This window comes from Zonotrichia albicollis, chromosome 4 (assembly GCF_047830755.1).
Source record: "Zonotrichia albicollis isolate bZonAlb1 chromosome 4, bZonAlb1.hap1, whole genome shotgun sequence".
NCBI lineage: Eukaryota > Metazoa > Chordata > Aves > Passeriformes > Passerellidae > Zonotrichia > Zonotrichia albicollis.
In genome coordinates, this window is record NC_133822.1 from 60,949,222 (window position 1) to 60,972,527 (window position 23,306).

The 23,306-nt window shown below is 35.7% G+C and overlaps 1 long non-coding RNA gene across 1 annotated transcript in view; it reads right to left on the reverse strand.

Annotated features, from left to right (window-relative positions):
* Nucleotides 1–437: 437 nt before the first annotated feature.
* Nucleotides 438–23,306, reverse strand: part of LOC113458605 (uncharacterized) — a 35,020-nt gene continuing 12,151 nt past the window's right edge. Inside the window, exon 3 of the long non-coding RNA XR_003378989.2 lies at nt 438–19,153. This is a non-coding gene — a long non-coding RNA (uncharacterized LOC113458605). The remainder of the gene's footprint in view (nt 19,154–23,306) is intronic.

Genomic DNA, 23,306 nt, shown 5'->3' on the forward strand with positions numbered 1-23,306 from the left:
CTGTCTTAAAAATTGCTTCTGACTTGAAATTTTGCTAATTGTGTATTTTTAGAAATAGAAATAACATAAAGTGTTTGTTGAACTGTTCAAAATGGTGTATATGATTAGTCAGAATTTTTGTCCCTTTAATACTCTGCTATACTCATATTGTACATTTAGCAAGCAAAATGAATAGTTTGCCATGTACACAGACCTTAGTATTTTACTTCTGAAAAGCAAAATGTCATAAGTAGATTAACCAAGACTTGTTTTCTCCCTCTCCCCTTCCCTGCAGAGATAAAGAATATTGTGAATTACTTAGTGTGGAGATCCAATTGCTTGTAGAGATTTGTAAAGTTCTTTTATCTCTCTTTATTTCCATTTTATGGATGTCTCTTTGCATCCCTACTACTCTTGCTATATATTGAGATATTAATCCTCTGGTTTTTATTTGCAGAACTGCAATGTTAAAAAAAAAAAACACATTTTTTTCTAGCTGTTGCTCAACAACAGTGGTTCTGAAATTCAGTCCAAGATCAATAGCTGCTCGTACAAGCTTACAAACTGTAATGTCTCACTGCCCATTAAGAAAAGTACTTCACAAATATACAGCCATACAAACATCTTTCACTTCCTCGAACAACATATGCTTTATAGCTTAGCTGAAACTGTTCGTAATTGTAGAAGACATAAGAATCTTGACCATTGTTCTGTTCTCAGTACCTCACTTATTGTTTAAAATTTCTAGTACCCATTTCAATATTCTAGAAGGTTGCCTGCATCAAATATTCAAAACCTGCTATCCACTGTGCGTTTACATGAGTTATTTTATTTGCAGTCTTCATAAATGATGCGTAGGAGAGGGGAAAGGGATCATAAATGAACAAATAATACTAAGGGCTCTCCTGTGAGTAAAGCTGTGAAGGAGAGGCTTTTAGATAACCTATGAGTCCCATGTTAATTGCTTAACACCGGAGCAACAAGGGAGCTATTGACAATATTTACTACCTATTAGTGGCAGTTGATGGGATTGCTCCTTTTTTGCCTAGGTCATTAAGTTCTGTTCTTATTCTGTTTTACCCAGGCTTTATAGCACTCATCAGAACAGATGAGCACCCTCCAACAGTACTGTAGAATGGGAAGAAATCACCAGAAAAGGATCATTATTTTTTCTCTTTCCAGGTGAAGAAATGCATAACTTGGGTTAATGTTTTTCTTCATGTAAGTTTGTTGCTATGAATATCCAGTAAAAGGTAAAAACCAAACAAAACCTCAAACAAACAAACCAAACCAAATAAACAAAAACCACCAAAAAAATCACCAACAAAAACTAAAGAAAGGTGTTTTTTCTTTGGGAAAAGTGAATTTTGCCTATGATTTTTGTATTTTTTGTCGTTCGTTCTATGGTCTCAGAAGGTCCTCAAAGTCAGCCTTTGTCTTTCTTGCAAGTGGTTTCATAATATTATGGGAAAAACTGTCAACAGAATATCCATTAAGATCTTATCCCTATGCTCCTTGAGTATTTTGCATATTGAGTAAAAGATTGAGCCTGGTTCCATTTTTCATAGTATGACAGTGTAAAGAGCTGTAGATCCTGGTGACGAGTCCATGCCACCTCAATATCATCTTCTTAAAACTTCCAGTTAGTGTCAAGGAAGTTTACTATTTTCACATTAAAGGATATGAACAATTTTAATACACCATTCTCAGCCCAATCATAGTATTTCAGACAATAGAGTATCTCCATGAATCACTTTTGGATTTAGGACCAGGCGCTTCTGAGGGTGCAATTCTGAGCCTATAAAGTTCAACTTTCGTCTTAAGGTGAGAATGTCAACCTTGGGAAAAGTCTGTGTTTCTGACCTCTCCCCATAGATGCTGCAGATGGATGCAGACATCCTTGGGCCATAACGTGTCAAAAATGCCTTATATTTATGTGTGATTTAGAACTGAATGTCTTCCACATTAGACACAATTATTTCTAGCCTTGCAAGCCTGTATTTTTACATGGGTTGAACTGTAAAGCAACAATAAAGAGAGAAGAAATGGCAGTCACTATGTAGGGAAGAGAGTATTATTCAATTTATCTAAGGTGATGGCAAGAAACTAAATATTGACCTTGGTAAAAGTTGCAATGGATTTACAGGAATTATCTAATATCTATATGACATTTTTACAGAAATTTTCAAAAATACATTTTACAGTTTGATCTTTGTGTAAGATACATGTACTGTTGTCATTAGGACAATATAAGGCACAGGTTATAAATGTTAAAATTGTCAGAGCAAGGCAAGACTAGGAGTACAAACGACAATTTTTTTTTTTGTCAGAGCAGCAAATAAGAAGATAAATAGCACCGTTTAGTCAAGACAAAAATGTTCACAGAAATGTTAATAGAAATGTTGGGGTCTTATTTCTATTGCTCAAAACACAAAGCTCAAAGCTCCCCCTGAATAAGCACCTAGAGACAGAAAGCAAACTCCACAACTGTACTTGTTCTGTATTGTCTAGCACCAGGAGAAGCAGAACAATAAGGTCTCACAGTTTTAATTGCACCCACACAGACTCTTATGCTCAAGAGAAGATTTTTTTAAAAAGCTTATTTTCTTCACTACATTAATGTCTATATAATATCTGGAATAATTATTCTTCACCATGTGTCAGAAAGGCACTTCATTGTTTGTGTCGTTTTGTTAGCAGTACAGCAGTAGGTCATCACTGAAAAATAGTAAACTTTTTAACTTACAAAAAGAAAATTTTCTTATGGGACAGGAGTAAAAAAAATATTCTTATAACATCAGAGATGACAAAAAATACTCTTATAATGGTTATTCCCTGAGCTTCTGTTTATAAACACTCACTGTTCTCACAAAATTCTTGTCATTGAACTTTATTTAGAATGACAAAGATATCTGTGAAATGAACATCCAGCTGGAGAACTGAAGGATAGGATACAGCTACATGAAGGAAAAAATATTGTATGTAGAGCTTATGATATCAAGTGCCTTTTACTAAGATTGCTCAAGACTTTCAATTATATGGCTTTGCTTTCAGTTATTTACAAAGTTGCTAAACTTAAATTGTTTCAGTCAAGGTTTTTTATGCCAGGTATCTGCCTGAGGCTGATTTTTTTTTTCTTTGACATATAAAAATTGGGCCAGCCTTTTTTTCTGCAAGAAATATATACCATGTGAGCAGGGACTGGGAATGTGGAAGTGAAGAGTGAGTATTATTCGTTTCTACAAGAACTTTACAAATTGTGTTACCAATTACATGGCAATTTCCTAGTAGATGCTCTATAGTGATTTATTTACAAAAACCCTCATTAGATTTCACACGTTCTGAGATTTTACTTTTACTAAGTCTGTGTACCTTGTGTTGCCCATCTCACTCTCTTCTGTTTTCAGTAACTCTGATTAGTTACAGGTACTCAGGAAAAATTTATGTGGGTGACTGTAATAACCAAATATAGACAAGACAAGAACAGAAAGTGAGTATAGGTGAGAAATTATTTTTAATAATTTATAGCCTGGAGGAAAAAAAGGCAAAGGCAGAGGTGATGAAAATTGCCTGAAGGTGGATAATGAAGGGAACTGGAATCCCAGCAAGGAAAATGAAGAGAAAACAGGAAAATGGCAAGAGATGATGAGGATTCCAGGAATCAAACCAATGGGTTAATCTTAGTAAGTCATGTTTTTAAGACCTTTATCACATTTGCTATTTTTCTCTGAATTCAAATACATCAAATCTTACTTGAAGTACCATAGCCATGGCACTACTGATTTTAACCTACTTTAGAATTCATATTTTCATTTATGTGTCTTTGTATTATGTTACTCATAGGAACCATGACTTCAATAACATATATGCAACTACACCTTGGGTCATTTTTTAGCTAGCTGTCTCTTATCCTTTCTGTTTGCAACTGACCTATGTCCTTGAACTATTCCGCTTTGACAGTGGAAATTTGACAATTCTAACCAAATTTAATTTTCTGACCAGTTTCACTCCAAACTTAAACAGTTTCTTCTAGAAAACATTTTCTTTGGTTTTTTACAAGAATATCATTGAAGACTGTCAAAAGTCTAGGGCTTCTCATGTACATAAGTCTGTTAACCTGAAATAGAAAGAACCACTTAGATTAGTTTTGCATGATTTGTTTTTGGCAAACCCCCACTAAAGATATACATACAGATGTTATAGATATATAGATAGATATAGATGAAAATATATAAATATATTATTATAAATACATTATACAGATGTAGATAGATATAGATAGATATAGCTATAGATAGATATATAGGTATATAGATATATAGATTAGATATATAGATAGATATAGATATAGATGTAGATATAGATATAGATATAGATATAGATATAGATATAGATATAGATATAGATATAGATATAGATAGATAGATAGATATATAGATATAGAGGTTAACCTCTAGATAGTTTTCTAGTGTGCTTCCTCCCTTTTCTGCACACCAACCTGTTCTCAGTTTCAGTCACTTCATAAACAATGGAATACCTATTTTTCAAATTTGACAATCTAGAAAATTCTTCCAAAACACATACAGAAGACATTAAATACGCAAAACAAGCACTCACGTGGTAAGAAATTGCAAGAGTGGGATTATTTGTTTTATCTTAATCTTCCTGTTCAAAGAAAAGCATACAGAGTTTAACATGGTGATAAAATTATAATTTCTGAGATTTTTTGTGAGTCATTCAGTAGTCCAGGTAAAATTGCTATTTACCCACCTGGATTTATACAGCATTTATAATCCTGACACATTTTTTAATTTTTAATGGAATTCTGCAAGATATAGATGTTCTTAGGACATTCTGCTGAGACCACCTTTAGAAGATCAGTTTGGTGTCACCAGGAATGTAAAGTTTAAAGAGCATCTGAAGTTCCAGTTGAGAATGTGGAGTTTCATACAACCTCTTTCTGCAAACAGCCTTTACTTTTTATTAGTAAAAAAGTAACAAAACATTTTGTTTTGTTATTTCTTATTCTTGCAATATTTCTTATTTTTGCAATTTCTGTCACACTAGACTTCTAGTTTCAGGTGCCATATCTGGGAATAACTATAATTAATTTAATAATCATCCTTATCATCATCAAACAAGAAATTTGCAGTAAAGCTGAAAAACCATGTTGTTCTGAATTATTTTCGTCTTGTTTTGTGGTGAAAAAAGCCCACTGTACAATGACTGCATTGATCTCCTTGTTGTATTAACACAAACACATGAGAATCTATGATCTGATGAAACATAGAAAGGTGATCGGTCTTCCTGTCAGCAGATGTACCTTACTGAAAAAGCATTGTCTTTTACAAATATTCTTTTAATGGATGTAATATTCACAAACACTAAGTAACCAGCATTAGGTCCAATTTAAATAATTATTGCTTTTTGCCAAATGATTGTACAACAACTGAAAATCCCCTTTTTATTTCTGTTGATGTTGCTTTCATATTAAAAGCTCATCCATTAATAAGGTAATAGAGGCAATGACCTAGTGGAAAGACAAAATGTGGACATGCTATCAATACTACTTTATGTTAAGAGCAATGACTTAGATGAAAAAATTTGCAACCCGACCAATGAGTCATTTGCAATAATTGCATGGTAGCTCTAGAGATGTCCAAATGTGTGGTCTCCCCTCAATGAGTGGTCAATATGCTCCCCTGAATCTTTATAGGCACTGTGCCCACACTTACAACCTGAATCACATTCAACTAAAAACTAAGTATAGCACTCTAATCACATATAAAATTTCCTTTCTAAGAATGTATTGGTTCTTTAAAAAGAGCAATGGAATTACCTCTGCATGTGACAACTGAATTCTAGGCATTCAGATTAAAGAACCAGAATTGTGTCCTCATTAATATTTTATTCTGAATTATTTTATAGATGTATATTTAACATTTTAATTACATTTTAATTGCTTCACACCCTCCCCAGTATACTGCCTATATTTAAATTCCCAGTGGGTTCTGTTCCCTCAGCCTCTCTTTTTATCTTCAAATATCCGCTGAATTCCCTGACTGCCCATTCTGAGAGGTTGTTAACGTCTCATGTCCACAACTTTTAGCTATTCCTGACTTGATTTTGCAGTTTTTCTGACATCTTTTGGCTCCTGGTGTCACATCTCAGTGTCAGCTCTCCAGATTTCATTCACTTTCATCAGTCAAGCTTTTAAAGTCTCTGCCTTCAGCTGCAGTCCTATCATGTACCTGCCTTATTGTAAATGCCATTGCTAGGTCTGTATCAGTTTCCCTTCCCTCCTTCAGTACCCAGAGCTCCAGAGAGCAGCTATGAAATAATAAGCCCTACTTTCAAAAGCTCTGTAGAATCTATAGCTGCCAGGAACACATCTGCATGACTGCAAATGTACCTACTGAACTAGATTCTGTCCTGTAAAATGCACAGGTAAATGTGATCTGAGAGGCGCAGTGTCTCTGAAGCCCAATTTTCTCTCTTGCTTCATAGCAGCAACTATTATGGGAGCTCTAGCTGCATGCTGAGTCTGCGGGGTATGAGAAAATATGACAGCACTTGTAAGAATGATGGGCCAATAATGCCAATGTTGACATGCTCTGCAGAAGGCTCTGGGGGAGCACTGCTTTCCTTCCAGCTGTGGTTTAGTACTGCCCATGGCAGTGCAAACAGTGCTGGCTGCCCCACTTGCCCCAGTGTTGAAGCCAAGAACTGAAATGAAGCCAATGCTCTGCTTCCTCCTCATTTCTCTCTGCTCCCACACCCTAACTCTGATCCCTTATGAAGTGGTTCATGAATGCGGCTGAGAGATGCAGAAGTAATTAGTTCTTCTAAGTCTGCCACTCAATTGGAAAATAATCATTGTAAACAACCCACCTGCATACACTAAAGCAATTTTGAAATTTATTTCCATTAAGTTATTATTAAGCTAGAAAAGCAGGAAAATAGAATTTAATGAAAGACTTAAGCCTAAAATTGAACTTTTTCATAAATTTGTATTTAGAGCAACCACTTTTTATGTGTAACTCTGAATTATGTTGTAATTGGGAGATAATTTCATGCAGTTTAAAACCATTTAGGCTACCATTTTTCTTCTGAGACTATTTGAATTTTGGAGAAAATAATAAACATATTTTTTTACAAACACCATGGAAAGCCTCTGTTCTTTACTGTGAAAGCCAATGAAAGGAAACCAACAAAAAAGGAAATACACAGAGTTGAGAGCAAGCATTCTCCCAAATACAGCTAATCAGTAAGCAAAAGGACCTACCTGAAAACAACTCAGGATCACAACCTCTGATATCTCCATATTCTTTATATATTGGCATTGACTCAGGATAGTGGCTCTTCTTGAATTCTTCAAGGGAACTAGTTTTTAATTGGAAACTCACTCAAAAAACCTGTCTTCAGGGAAGGATTAGTTAAAAAATTGAACGTATTTTAGCACATAGATACATCCTGAAACAATGACCAGTCAGACAGAACAAAATTCTACATTTCTTCAGGAAACTCCATTTTTCTACACATGTAACTCAAGTACCAAAACTTGCTAACTTTTTTCAAGATGTGGTATACACAACAACTTTATTAAGCAGATTTTCAGCATTTCTTTTGATTTGAACACAATGAACACATCAAACACTTCATTAACTCCTAGCTTTTGACTGCCTCTTCAGTCTCAAAGAATTTATACTTTATTTATGTCCTAGAAAATTATTTTAGAGGTGTTACTGGTGACATAGTAACTATAATGAAGTCTCTCATCCTTGAAAAAATGTCATTGTGTAATTTCACAACATCATAATTATGCAAGACATGAAATAGCCTAAGAAACCATCGGTGCTACTGTATGGCAGAACACCCTTATACTGTTTTTCGCCAGACTTATAAAATATGTTCAGCTTTTAGATGGAAAAACACTGCCCCATACTGTAGAATACCAGATCTTTTCTCTTTTTTCTTTTCCCCTCTCACTTTACACCATTAGCTTAGTGTGCTGAAGCTCTTGCATTGTAACAACTTTCACTTTTCACTAAACGTGCCATTTTCCATTTACTATCATCTTAAAAACCAGCCCTGGTATCATCTGAATACCAGTAAAAATGATGTTTAAGGGTTTTTTTTCACTGTTCTGGTGAGAAAATCCAGAAATGCTTCTGTTTGCTACTCCAATAGATAAGTAAACTCCTGTAACTTTAAATACTAGTGACAGCATTCAAGAACTTGAGCCATTATAACATGCTTATTGTCAAATGTGCCCATAGCAACACTCATCAGCGTCATCTGTTTCAACTCAAGTCTTATTTTCTCAATTGACAGAAAAAAGCCAGTACACCAGTCACAACTGTTCCAATTTTAGTATGAGTTGAAGAATGATAATGTTAATATATCGCCTGTGCCAACTTGTGATGTATTTCATCAAATTGAACTTCCAGGAATAAAGAATATGGTGACAGGCCTGCATACTCTCTTCTGCTGCTAAACAAGTCATTGTCTGTTACTTGTTTCTTTTTTCCTTATACTTTGTTTAGATAGCCTAAAAAAGGAGAGGTTAGGCAAGAGGTTAGCAAAATTCTGTTACAGAAAAGCTAGAGCTCTGTGCCATTGAACTTTATAATGTTTACATGCTCCACTGTGAGTCTGTATGTCTGTGTTTGGTCTGAAGAGTGAGAAAAACTACAAAATACTGCTAAGAGATTGTATCTGTGGCTAATATAATACAGCCCAATTTAGGCCAAATATATGTGGATCAGCATTGCCACTGTTTTTGGCTTCAAGGTGTGTTTTTTTGTATTAAATTTTTTATAGTGCTCCATCACAGGGAGGCCATGAGACTTTAGCCTCCCTAGATCCTAATGTTTTGGAATGAGCATAGGCTCCTCCACGTTTTTGAGTGTTACAAAACTGAGGAAAGCAGAGACACTTGTTTACATTCTTCCAAATACTAGTTTTGCTCTCTGCTCTTTTTCAGTCCTTTTTTATTGCCATTACCTGTGTATGATGCATATTAAAGAGGGAACATTTGTCTTGCACAATAGTTACCTTTCTGTCACGTTTTTAATGTATAAGCATACTTTTGATGGGGAGAATAACCTCTTCAGTGCTAGATACTGGTTGGCACTTGAGGTTGGGATGACATGTGACACACAAACCATAAATTTATCCTCCTCTGAATACAGGAAAGCACATAATGAATGTTCTTTTTAATAGGGGCTAGCGACTGACTTTCCCTTAGGAATCAGTGCAATTGAAACAATGTCTAATTCTCAAGGTATTACACTGGCCTGAAACTCGAAGGGAACATATAAATTCTATAACACTTTTGGATGTATATGCATCTCTATTTATCTAAATATTTAGAGAGAGTGGTATATCACTTGAGGGTCCAAACCTGCATTACAGAAAAAAGACTTCCCATTCTTTCCAAACTCTTTCTTCCTGTTTTGCCTACAGACATCAAAAGAAGGTATGGGAAACTGCAACCATGCATTTTACTTGGAGTGAATTTCAGATCCCTAATGGAAAGGATGTCACTCTTGATTCTGGCCGATCATGCCAAAAAGCAAACCTCTGTCTTTCAAAACAGCCTTCACCTAAGAATTAAACTTTAGTCTTGAACATTTTTTTGCAGAGCATATCGGTCATTCAGTATTCTGGATATGTAGCACAAACTGGACTTAAATTTCACATCAAGCATGCATCAATAAACCTTAAGTTTCCCAGAGGTGTAATTAATAGTCGTTCTGTGACTGCTGAGTTAGAAAGTAAGGGAATTCTTTTGATGATTTAGATGGTCAGTCTGCTTTTACAAAAGTCAGGTTGGCAAAGGTTTGCTGAGTAGTGGGGAATTCTGCAAGTTTTAATGTCTGTCCTTTTCCCCTCACTGTTCACTGCCTCTTAAGGCAGAGGTTAGGAGCACTCTCTTAACATGCCTTCTGGTACAGTACATGAAACTACACCAAGAAAAACAATTCTAAGTGAATTGTGTCTTCTTAGAACTGAGAAGGGATCCAGAGCACTCCCTCATGCACTTCACAGCTGACACAAGGCAAGTGCTTTCCATAGCACTGTATATGCACTAAGCCCTGGGTGCTGTATTATCTCTGAAACCCCCTTAGAATCAAGTATCCTTTCCTCTCCCTTACTGTTAAACTTAGCACTTATTGCAGTGGAAAAAAAAGGAAAATAAAAGGGTAAAACCACACATTGCATTGGGAAGTGACAAGTGACAGTGAAGACCTTGAGGGCTACCAAAACTAGTTTCCATGTTTCTTTCATTTGAATACATTTGGAATAAACCATTTTATGAACACAGCATTCTTCTTTGAATAATGTGGCCATGATTTTCTTACAAAAGTATATAGTTGTCTATATATATATAAAGACATCAGCCATGTCTATGTATATATGATCTGACAATGTGCTCTGACAACCAAATGTATCGTGGTCTGCCCCAATGGATCATGGACAGCAGGCAGAGGGTGATGATTGTCCCCATATACACCACTTTCCTGACACCCCATCTGGAGTACTGCATCCATCCCTGAAGCCCCCCAGCATGAGAAGGACGTGGATTTTTGGAGCAAGTCTGTGACGGTGGTCACAAGGATTGCAAGTGAAGAGAGAGGCGAGAATGTTGACCTCATGTTCAGAAGGCTTGATTTATTATTTTATGATATATATTTATTACATTATAACTATACTAAAAGGAATAGAAGGAAAGTTGTCAGAAGCCTAACCAAGGTAAGAATAGAAAAGAGTGAATAACAAAGTTCTGTGTCCCTGCAGAAAGCGAGAGCAGCTCTGCCGTGAGTGCTCAGAAAATCCAAACATCCACAGGAGACCAATCACAGATCCACCTGTTGCATTCCACAGCAGCAGATAACCATTGTTTACATTCTTTTTCTGGAGCCTCAGCTTCCCAGAAGGGAAAATCCTAAAGAAAGGATTTTTATGAAAAGATGTCTGTGACACAAGTCCATGGAGGAGGAGGCCATGAAGATGATCAGAGGGCTGAAACACTTCTCATATGAATACAGGATGAGAGGGTTGGGGTTGTTCAGCCTGGAGAAGGCTACAGAGAGATCTTATGGCGGGTTTCCAGTACCTAAAGAGGCTACAAGACAGATTGGGAGGGAGCTTTTACAAGGTCATGTAGTAACAGAACAAGGGGGAATGGTTTTAAACTGAAAGAAGGTAGGTTTAGATTAGATGTTAGAATGTGGGGATGGTGGGATACTGGAACATGGACACAGGGAATGTCCCATCCCTGGAGGTGTTCAGGACCAGGCTAGATGTGGCTTTGAGCAACATGGTCTAGTGGAAGGTGCCTCTGCCCATGGCAGGGGCATTGGAACTAAATGATTTTAAGGTTACTTCCAAACCGTTCTATGATTCTATGAATGTAGAAAAGGAGACATTTCTATAGCATTGTTTATCTGCTGTGATTTAAACATCCTCATCTAGATGAGTTAAATTTGCCCAAGAAAAGCCTGTTTGTTTGCATAACCTATGAAATCTAAACAATAAGCTGAAATGTTGATATTTACACAGTAAATACCTCTATGCAACCAGATAATCACAACACAAAATTTCTTTCCATCCTTTTGATTAAACTTTCTAATCTAATTGGTACTTTATTGCCTGTAAACTGTTTTGCTACCACAAGTAACATTTTTAACATATATCTATTACACACCAAACAATCAAACAATGCTTTTTCATGAATCATCACTATTTTTTTATCACAATTTTTTTTTGTGTGTGTGTGAAAGAAGCAAAAATATTAAACATGGCACCATTGATAGCACTTAAATTGAGTAATGACATCTATGTCCTGCATGCTCTGTTTTATGCATACTGCTTCTGGGCACTCTCACACTTATCTCTGTCTAATAATGGAACACAAGGGAAGGTGCTGAGTCAGGCAGGAATTTAGGTATGTAGATGTATGTATATACACCTTTATATACCTTCCTTACAGTACTGCTCTTTTGCCTTCCATTACAGAGCAGAGATTCATTGATGATTGTGTAGCATGTCGTCCTCTAATTCCATACTCTTCCTAACAGAAGTGCCATTTTCTCAATTTTTTCCTTTATTAAATACAAGCATTAGGTTGCATTTCTTCCATTGTCTGAAGAATTTCTCATCTCTAGACAATGCCAGTAGTTCTGAGACTGTTTTATGCACCTGAACAAGACTGAGATGCCTGCAAATACATTATAATTTCTGAGAACTTTTAAGCTTTTATTCTTTATTTAACATTATTTTTTATCCCCAAAAAAATTGTTACTGGTGTGGTCAGCAGTAAATCCCAGTGAAAATAGTCACAAAAAGATCATTTAAAACTATCATTGCTTGGTGGTTTAGTACCAGACCAAGCTTCTCCTTGGCCCATTGTTTGCATCTGACTACTATGATCCTTCTAGAATAATATAGTGATACTTTTGTTACTCCTTAATAGTTCTCTCTTTTTCTTCTTATGTCCTTTTCTTTTTTCATAATTTTTTCTCTGTGCTATGCTTTTATATTCTTCCCTAGTAACCTGAATTTAATCCTATGTTTTATATTTCTCATTCTCTTATCAGTGTTCTGTGGAGGGTGAAAGACTGAGTAAAACTCATGTCTTGATAGCCTTCCTATTTTGATTCTGCAATTAGGTAAGTTTTAGCTATGCTATTACTTTTATTTATTTAAAGGTAACAACACTATTTAATAGTTTTGCTTTTCATTACTGTCTCTAAAAAGGTACCCTTATACTTCTCAGAATTGATTGAACTCTTTACTCTTTTTTAGAATTTTTCCTGTCCTAGAAGCATGAAGACTGCTTTTTTGGCTTGTCTTAATGAAGTTACCTTCCTGAATGACAATCTTAAACAGTTTCTCTTTACAAGTTATAATAATATCTAGAACATTTTTACTTTCATTTATCCTTTTCCCTATAAGAAAAAAGTTTTGCTAAGAGAAGAGTAGCAAACTGTTGCACTCAGTGAGCCTGAGGGTCTTTTTAGCCTCTGTGATGAAATATTGTAAGTCCCGATACCTGTGGAGAAAATCCTTAAACAGAAACCCAGTTATACTGAAAATAAAATGAAAACATCAAGGGAAAAAAAAAGAATCCTGAATATATTCATTACCTAAATTTTAACATCTTGGGGGAATATGAAATTTAAGAGCTTGAGTGCCCATTATCGATTTATCAGTAACAAATCCTAGAAAGATTAAATGGAGCTTTGTTAGTTCTGAGGGAGGTAGTACTTTGAAAGTGGAAAATATTTTTAATATACATTTGTTACCCTAAGAATAATATCTCTGACAGCTTTTGTTTGTTCATATTTCAAAGTTTAGGTAAGATTTTAGCTGCCCAGCACAGAACATGTTTCTCTGTCTAATTTTGGAAGATTATTTAGACTCATCTTAAACAGTATGAAAACTGAAGTTAAGTGCTTGTCTTGAAATTTAAAAGGATGATTTTATCTTTGCTGATGTACAAGCAAATACAAGAACTCAATGGATTCCTGAGAACCAGTACATCAACCAGGCATGTATCTTTCAAATATTTCTGGAAATGCAATGAAGCAAACTGAAAAAATGTAATGCTTTTATTGGTAATAAAACTCAATTAAGGAAAGATATTTAAAAAAATCTCTTTATCTTGTGAATTTTTCCAACAACCACCTGCACTGGAGCCAAGTGAGAAAAAACTCATTTCCTCTGTCTGGAGGAAGGACACTGCTCACCAAACTGAGTCGCTGCCATGCACCATCATTCCTCTTCTCATTGACCCCAGTGACCCATCATACCCTCTCCAATTTGTGGACTTAGAAGAACCTGGAGATACTCTTGGTTTAGTAAATTTTCTCCCTAATTTTTTTCTAACACTACCTAAGAGTATTAAAAATATATATTAGATTTTATTACATTAGCAACATCCTTTTTTGTGCACAGAAATCTGAAAGATCCCATAATGGTCTGGGTAGGAACACTTCCATAATGTTATGGAGTTAGAAATTCAAGAATTTTAGATTTATAAATTCAAGAATATTTTAGGAGACTAAAGTTGAAGCAAAGAAAATTAAGGTAACACAAGTGACCTAGACAGATTGTTCTGATTTCTCTCATAACAACCTTCTACCTTTTCTCATGTAAGATGGAACAGCTTTGTCAAAACTGAACATTTAAAAAAGCATTTTGTCAGAAATATATTTTAAAAATCCTTTCTTTTTCCTTTACAAGCTGCTCCTTATTTCAGTTTTTCAAATCACCAGAGAAAATTATTTCAGTAATTTTATCTTGCACTTAAAGACAAGAAACTGAAATTGAGAGTTCTGAAGTAGCTCATCATTGCATAAAAAGTTAGAAAAAAAACAAGGAATAAAAGGTTGTCAAAAATGTTATGTCCCTTCCTCTCAGCTTTCCTCTATTCATCTCTCCCTCTATGGTTTCTGCTTTTCTTTCCCCTGCTCCTTCTCTCTTCCTCTGTCTTTTAGCTATGGTCTCTTTATGTTAAAGTATGTATCTTCCTGTCAGCAAGAATCTACCATAATTTAAAAGCGATAACACTAATTCCAGTGAACAAATACTTAACCACATCTCATGTGGCATAAATGCCAGAAGGGAAATGCTCAGAAAATTACATGTAACATATAAAATGCAAGTGTAATATACAAAGTCCCATGTGGAAAATGAAAATGCTGAGTCCAATTCTTGCCCTTTACTTGCCTTTTACTTTGACTACTGCTGCTGAAAAGCTAAGTCATATAGCCTTCTCATCTCACCTTGACTACCCAGGTAATGGTGAAGTACTGAGGCAGCTGTTTTCTGCCAGAGCTAAGAGAAAATGAAGCTCCATAATAAGTTGCATTATCATACTCACTCATTCTCCAAATACTTCCACTTGTATTGTCTGGCAAAGAATACACTTTCAGCTTTCTCCTGCCATTAATCCCTCTTGACTCTATCAACAGCTTCCCCTGCAACTAACCACTAAGAATATGAACTTGCAATACAGAATAGAAGTATTTTGTTTTTCTTATGGGAAAAAAATGTGCTTTTCTTTCTTTTTCTGCTCTCAGCTGTTGTTTCTTCCCTTTTCTCCATCTGTTATTAAAAATGATCCAAAGTCCTCAGAAAATGGTTGGGGCTTTTTTTTTATTGTTTCTAAGTAAAATATGGAGCTGGTCAGGCAATATACTTTTCTGTCAAAATGCCCATGGGACTGCCTCATTTTCTGTTATGTTGCAACTTTATAAAATTTGTATTTTTTAGACTGATTTCTTTTTGATGTCTGTGGTGCCTACCTCAGATCAAACTTATTTTTGTTCTACTTTTTTTATGTTAGCCAGAGCAGCTCAGTAATTTCAAACAGTAGTGCATGTTGAAAATTTCTGGATACCTTAGTCCTTAATGGCTTAAATACTCTTAGTTTGGCAAAAGGCTTAGAAATGGAGGAATGGCTGCATTGTCTCAGAAGAGTGCTTTTTATACTTGTCATGAAAATCTGCTTTGCTTTGTGTCTTCTGAAAAGTTGCATTGCAGGAATCATTGGTGGTAATTAGATGCAACCTTTAATGATTCTGTCCTCCTGGATGGAGCCTGACCCTACCATAAATCCACATCATCACTGCCAAGGTCTTCATGTTGCAGAGTTACACTGGAAAGGCCTTGGCCAACACCAGCCACAGCCAGGGAGTGGGGAATAAGCCAGATATATTTGTGTCTCTCCTTCATGATTTGGAGTAAAGGATCCTTCTGAAGGACAGAGTTGTTGAAATGGGTTATTAAAAGCAGAAATCCAGAATATAGGAAAAGAAAGAACTGGACTTGGCATGCCCATTAAGACTGTAGCTCCAGAAAATGAGATAAACTCTGGACAAGAGTTCTGATCTGGGCAGCAAACCATGGGGGGATTCAATGGACAAAAACAAGGAGGAAGGACAGTCTGCTACAGTGTACGGGGTAAGGGCTCACTGGAGTATCTGGCACAAGCTCCTTGCCTCAGGAATCTCATCATCCCTGTCTATTTTATAGAGGCTTACCTCAGAGCTGTGGATTGAATTTGACCTTAAGATGTTCAAACATTGGTTTTTGCAATGATTTTTTTCCAGTCTTCCCACTGCAGCAACTAATTTTTTTTCCTGTATTCATATCTCCTACATCAGGGTACCCATCTGACTAGCTGGAAAGTTTGGATCTGTCAAATCTGTATTTATCAAAAAGTCAAAAGTGAGTGCTTGTTGATAATTGGCTAAAGTTAACCCTGTCTGCTATGGTAGAAAGGAAAGCCAGAGTTAATCTAAAGTGGTAGGAAAATTTCTACATAGCCTTTTTACAAACTCTTTGTAAATGTTTTTGTGCCATGTCCCTATTTGATCAGAATTCATCATCTGAGTAATAATTATTACAGCATACTCATAAAGCTTCATTGGTTTTCAAGTCCACACATTATTGACCGAATTTAAGCAGAAGCTTGTAATTAAGTGTCCTTTTCTGAAGACGTGCCTCTGAGTGACTTAGCACTTATGAGCAGGATTTGCAATACATGTTGGATCAAAGAGAAACATGCTTATGCCAACCAGTTGGAACTGACTAAAAAAATGCCTAAAATACAGTTTTCTTTTTTATATGTCCCAGATACAACTGAAAGGCACACTTCTAATTCCCAGATGTCTGTCCTCATGGCAAGTGGCTGTCTCTGTGACTTTTAAAAATCTTCTTAAGAGAGGCAGTAGCCCTAATGAAAATTCCTATGGAGCAAGTGCCAAGCCTTTCAGTTGACCTGCCTCATTTTGTTGCCAGGATAAGTTCAACTCCCTCCTTGGACATAAAGTTTAATTTCCTATATAATATTTTGGATGTTTCTAGACAGGCCTTTTAAAACATATACAGTTAATATTTTGAAATTACAACTGTAATTTTCCTTCACTTGTAGATAGCTGGCTGGAGTATCATTAAACCTAAAAGAACAGCAAACAAAAAAACCCCAAAAAAACCAAACAAAAAAACAACTAATTTGGACACAAAAAAATGTAGAAAGTTTCCCTAAAAGCAGTGATTTAAAATATTATGCAGGTGTGAAAATTAGAGGTTATATCCAAAACTGGTTTTCATCCTTAACTGTTGTGTTTGTTACTATGGAACAAAGAAGAAAAGAAAATATATTCTAATTTAGTGCATCTTATTGAGCTATTAGGTAGAACAACTAATCCCTGCAGTTTCAATGTGAAGGATTTCCACATAATAAAGAAGAAGAAGGTACTTATATTTTCATATTTTTATAATTCTTTTCTTTATCTTTTGTTTTTTCACGCAGGAATTTTTCTTTTCCTTTCTAAGACAACATAGCAGCAATATTTGATAAGACATTAATAAACCGCATTCTTTTGAGGAAAGAATGTCAAAATCTGATTGAACTTCAGTTCACATAATGAGTCCAAAGGATAAAATGTCCTTTTATCCTATAAAATACAAAAACCCTAAACTCTTTAAAAAGAAATCACCAATAAACATTCATCTGCATACCAAAAAATAGTTCTAGCAATGCTGTAAGTAATAAGGCTATTTTAACAAAACCACAGTTGGGCCTGATTAGTAATTTTCTACTGGTTATGATTTCTTACATCTTTCCAGGTGATAAGAATTTCAAGGTATTTTAAAATCCCTGCTGTGTCTGTAGCTACCAAAATTATCTTGTTTTACTTTAAAGTGATGTCACAAGAAATACCAAATTATTTTTACAAATAGAACTTTGTTTATCCCATCTGCGGTTCATCCTTCTTTGGTACCTTAAGGCTTTGTTAAGTATGTCATTGTTTAGTAGCACAGTTCTAAACAATGCCTTTTGAGACCTAGAAAGTTATAGTTATTAGCCTGCCAGGGAGAGCTTCCCCATACCAATGTGACAGAGACTGTAGCCTGAACAACTTGTTTCTGCAGTGTTGTTGCTATGGGAACAGATGCAAAATGCTTAGCACTGTACTGTGACACAGCTGAGCTTACTATGGCCTCTTTAATTGCATTCTTTAGGAGTCACCACAAGTGAAAAGAGAGCATCAGTCTGCCGGGACTCCTGGTTAATTTCAAATGACGCTTTTGAATTCATATTGCGGCATATTCTTTCACTCATTTTAACTGCTTCTTTCTTGTACTGTTCCCAATCAAAAGAAAAAAAATAGGCTTCTAAAGACATCCAAAAAATAACTGCTTTTAAAACATGGAAAAATTAAAAATTCATTTTAGGGGCTTTCTGAGACAGTAGGTCATATTTCATCAATCCTGACAATTCCATGCTAGTAACAGTAGAAACTTCTTGAATTAGAAGGTGCAAGTTTCTCCTACACCATTGACTGATATATTTCATTATCTAGGATAAAATGATAATAAATCTAGATTTAAATATTTCTTAAAATGGTAATTCTACCTCCTTTATTTGTCGTTCAATGCATAAACAAGCTGCTTTCCTTTTGTTTATTCTCTCTTTTTAATATTGAGTCTCCTTTCTATTTTATATGCTACTTTATGAGTTACTGAGCTCTTCAAAAAATAGCTCCATTGTTTCAGAGAAGGAAAAAGTCCCAGCAATCCCCTTCTCCTTGCCAAAAAACTCACAAGCCCCACCAATCACAAAGTTTGATAAAAAGAAGCATAGCTTGTGAAGAGACAGAAAAATGATGCAAATTTGTAATGTTTCACTAAATCCAAATTATTTTTATGCTTTAAATAATGCTAGTTTTGTACTGCCTCACTGTCCCATGTCTGTTGCTTTTGTAACCTGGCTCTTCCCAGAGTGCATTAATGAAGGGAGAGAGAGGGAGGGAGGGAGGGAGGGAGGGAGGAAGGAAGGAAGGAAGGAAGGAAGGAAGGAAGGAAGGAAGGAAGGAAGGAAGACTAAGATACTATGCCAGGTCTACACACACTGGATGTGTTGTCATGAGCACAGTACCCAACCTTAAACCTTTGTTTGACACCTGAAAATGCTCTTTATTACTTCATCCATTCACATCCCATCCATAGCACTGCTGTGCTACCCCAAATACCAGCAGATACCAGCACTTGAAAGGGATCTGGTTTATTATTGTCCCCTTGATTTCCATGCTTATAGGTTATGTGCAAGTTGAATTAGCGGTAGAGACAAGACCCTCTGCAATCTCCTTGTTCCCTGCAAAGAAAAGAAAGAATAAATCCAAAGGTTTAGTCATTCATCATCTCCCATGGTCTATTTAAAAGCAGTAAAGTACAGTATCATAGGAATCTCTGAGTCCTGCTGAATAGAGATAGCAAAATAAAATACATTAGTTCTGTCAGCTAAGGACAAGTTTTCAGCTTTGAAACCCTGTACTGAACTGGATCATTCATTCATGAGAAATACTAAAAGTGCAGACAACAAGAGGATTTTTAGGGCTAGAATATAAAGAAATAGTAGAAAATAAACACTGAATTTATCATAAAGAAATTAGCTGAATTGTCAATTAGCTTGTCATGTGATGGAGATCAGAAACAAGCCAGGGGCAGGAGGTATACAGAGCTGTCAAAAATAGTTGCAATAGATGGAAATAGTTGAGAAACAAAGACAGCTGTGGTATGGTCCAAGCACCATGCACTTTTTATGTCCAAATGATGATTGCCCTTGTTCAAACTATTACAACTACTACCTCCATTGCATACATCACTTTTATTGATCATTCTCAGTTTCAAATGCCTGTATGCCTCTGTGTCCCTGAAATCTAGCTGAGGTGTGGATTCTTCTTTTCAGGACCAGTCAGCTGGAGCGACATCCCACAGTCAGTGAACAGAAGCCAGGAATAAGCTATGGCCACAGAGCTGTCTACAGGCAAGGAGGCAGTAGCTGCTTTTCCAAGGAACCAGACCAAAACCTGGGCTGTGATTTGCCAGCATTATTCCAGTCTCAGACAGGGTAAACATCCAGAATATTTAATGTTGGCTGGTAACATCAATGTCAGCACTACACTTGTGATTACAAAGGCTTACAAAAGGTTGGGTGCTGCAGACATGTCAATCACCTGGGCACTTCTCTGCCTGTAATTTGCTTTTTAAAAAACCACTGGCTACTTCCATTGGTCAGATCAGTTGAAAATTCTGACCCTAGCATTTGGAGCAGAGAGTATGTAAATGCAAAATGCGACAGAGGGGACAGCAATATTTCAGCCTCAGATTATCAATGAATAATTTCACAACAGCTTTTCAGCAATGATTCCAATGCGTTTCAATAGAATAACTTCAAATTGGTATGCCACCTGTTAGGATGAGAAAAATTAAATGGAACTGGAAAAGAAAATGAAGAAATAGTAAAAAATTATTTCTGTATATTTGTTATTTCTGAATGGATATATGGTTCATTTATATTTAATAATTTCAAGCCTTTAGTAACAAAAGAATGATCCTCTAATAAAAAGATGGTCATCAAAAGACTAGTATGTGACATATGTTTAAAAAATTATAAGGGTGGGACCAGCCTGAAAAAGGACATGCTAGGATAAGGCCCTAATTCTATCTGATAAACTCCTTTAGGTGTCTGAATCTTCTTTGGGAAACTAGAGCAATCAGCCAAGTGAATGGATCTAAATGGTCCTGCTTGAGCTGAGTGGTTGGACCAGATGGCTTCCAGTGCTCCCTTCCAATCTCAACCATTCTGTGATGCTGTTATCTAAAATTTAGATTTTAAAACCTCGTATTCAGCAGTCATAATTACAGAATGCCTGAGCTTTCCATGAGTAGGCACTGCCTTTAGGTATTACCAGCAACAGCAGAAATGGTTTTTTCCACATTAACTGTGAGGCCAAGTTCAGTAGACTTTGATAACACGCTTGCTGACACAAAGTCACACAAGGATATGTTATTTTGTCCAGCTTCATAAGCAAATAAAGTCTCTTCTCCAGATTTTGTGGTTGTCTCATGTAAAAATTCATCCCATCCTTGTCTCCCCTACCTATGTTTTTGTTTTTAACAGTATTTAACACTAAACTTGTTTCTGTACTGCAGCCTGGTGAAGCAAAAGCAACACTGTAGTTCCTTCTGGCTTAGCTATTTCACTCATTCAAAAATTATTATGTGTTCAGTATTCAGTATTTAAGCATAACTTCACAGGCTAGTGGATAGGGAAAGAATCTTTGATTATGTGCTCTACTGAACATTTAACATAGAGTAGTGATTGTTTACTGACACCTAGCCTGTTCAAAGGAGGGCGTATATAGTGGAAGGAAGCTGTTTATGTTTGTTAGTCCAACAGAAATGTATTCATTTTATGGAGGGAAAAAGTTTCAACAGGAAGTAGTAAGAGAAACTTATTTCCTTGCAAGATATTTTTTTTACTGTGCAGAAGTTTTGAAGGAACAGATGAGAAAAAGAGGGACAGAAAAACAAACTCTCTTCTTTTCTACTAGCCATGCTTTTTAGAGATGTTGGAGTAAGCACCTGATGTCAGGAAGCAGTGTACAGCAATGTTATCTATCTTGTCATTGGGGCTTAAATGTCTGGGTTCAAGCCCTGTTTCCACTGTGTCTCATTAGGAAGCTCAATGTCTCCTTTGCTACCTGCTTTAATGGATCTTATCTTTAGACATGAACTCCTATTCCTGTTATTTACCCTATTTCTTGGCACCCAGTTTTCTCCAGGAATTTATGAGAAGCCTAGGCAGGGGAAATGGGGGAATTCCACAAAGCAAAAAATCCTTTAAAGGCTTTGTAAAATGCTAGACATTGCAGGGCTTAAATCTTTTCACAGTCTAACCCCAAATTAATATTACTTCTAAGAAAGAGGATAATTTACAGTGAAATGTGAAAATATGAGATAAGGAAGATATTTTATTACTTTTTCCTTGTACATTTGTAAAATACGAGGGCCAAAAATATCTTGTTCTGTCTCTAAGCACTATGTCAAATAAAGGAAAAAAGCTACAGAGTTTCCCCCTCATGTGATATTTTTATCTCCCTGGCATAAAGTGCTCAAGTGTTCACTTGCTTTCTTCAGATTATGCCTGTTGGTACTGTCTGCAGCCATGTATTTCACAGTTGTTGTGGTTATCTAGGATTACCATCAGGATCATGTAGAGGATGTGCTGAAAATAGCAGGATTTTTTAAAACCATTACATTCTACATGATACTCAATGATATCATTACATGATACTCAAACTATTAAATGAATTCCAGATCTGATGTCAAGTGTTGCCAGTTAATATATTTTCAACACGTGAATTGGACCAGGAATCCCTGATTAGATCAACTAATTGCAATCAGGTCCACTTCTATGAGTGGTAGGATAGAGTATGCCATACTCTTTTCTTCTTAAAAATAATTTGAAGCATCACTTTTTATCTCCTTGCTATCTTTATATGAGATAATAATACTTCTTTTTTACACTTGAGTGGTTCTTTTGCTGCTTTTTCACAGAATATTTTTTTCAAAACAAAGTTTTCAGTTTGTAGATATGCTTTGTTTATATAGGCAGGTGTGTCTTATGTGTGAGCCTAGCTGCAGAATTAACTTTTGCTCTAAAGCTAGGAGAAAAAAATAGTCACTGCAGTTGTTTGAAGCATTCAAAAAATGGTGTACATTATGCAAAACAAACATTCTTAGTACTAAACATTTTGGAAGTCATAAAAAGAAAATTAGCATGTTCTGTCACCAGCCATCATTGATTACTTTTACTTTAGTAAAATAAATGTTTAGTCCTTCAAATAAAATGGACAGCCAATACAGAAGTAAAACAGAGCAATGGCATTTATCTAAGTTGCTTCTCTCTTGTCTTTATTTTTTCCTACTTCCTTCCTTTTTCTTCTGTTACAACTGAAGAAGTTAATGCTGCTATAAAATACAGAACATAATCATCCCTTTTACACAGAAGCTGTGTTTCTTTCCTTGCTAACAGCTTACATTGTTTCACATCTGGGTTTTATTTTGTATTTAAAATAATTAGGTATATATTAATTTATATTAATTTATATAGCCATTCTAATGGAGAAATCCAAGTTAAATATTTTGATTTGCATATTGCATGCCCATATTTTTTTTTAAATAAGCAGTTGCCTTTTCATTCTCTGTGCATTGAATCTAAAATCCATGACAATTTTCAGTGTTAAATTTCATTCTTAGTATCTGCTTGCTCTGAGATCTAAGATTAGGCTGTGACTATTATGAGATCAATTGCTAGTTTTGTTCTTAGTGCCTAAATACTCCCACATACTTACAAAGCATGTAAAACTCTTCACTGCTCTTACCTTGTACATATATCTCCGTTCTTCACCCTGACTGACACATGCAGAAAAAGGAAAAAGGGTGTACTAGACACTCAGGAA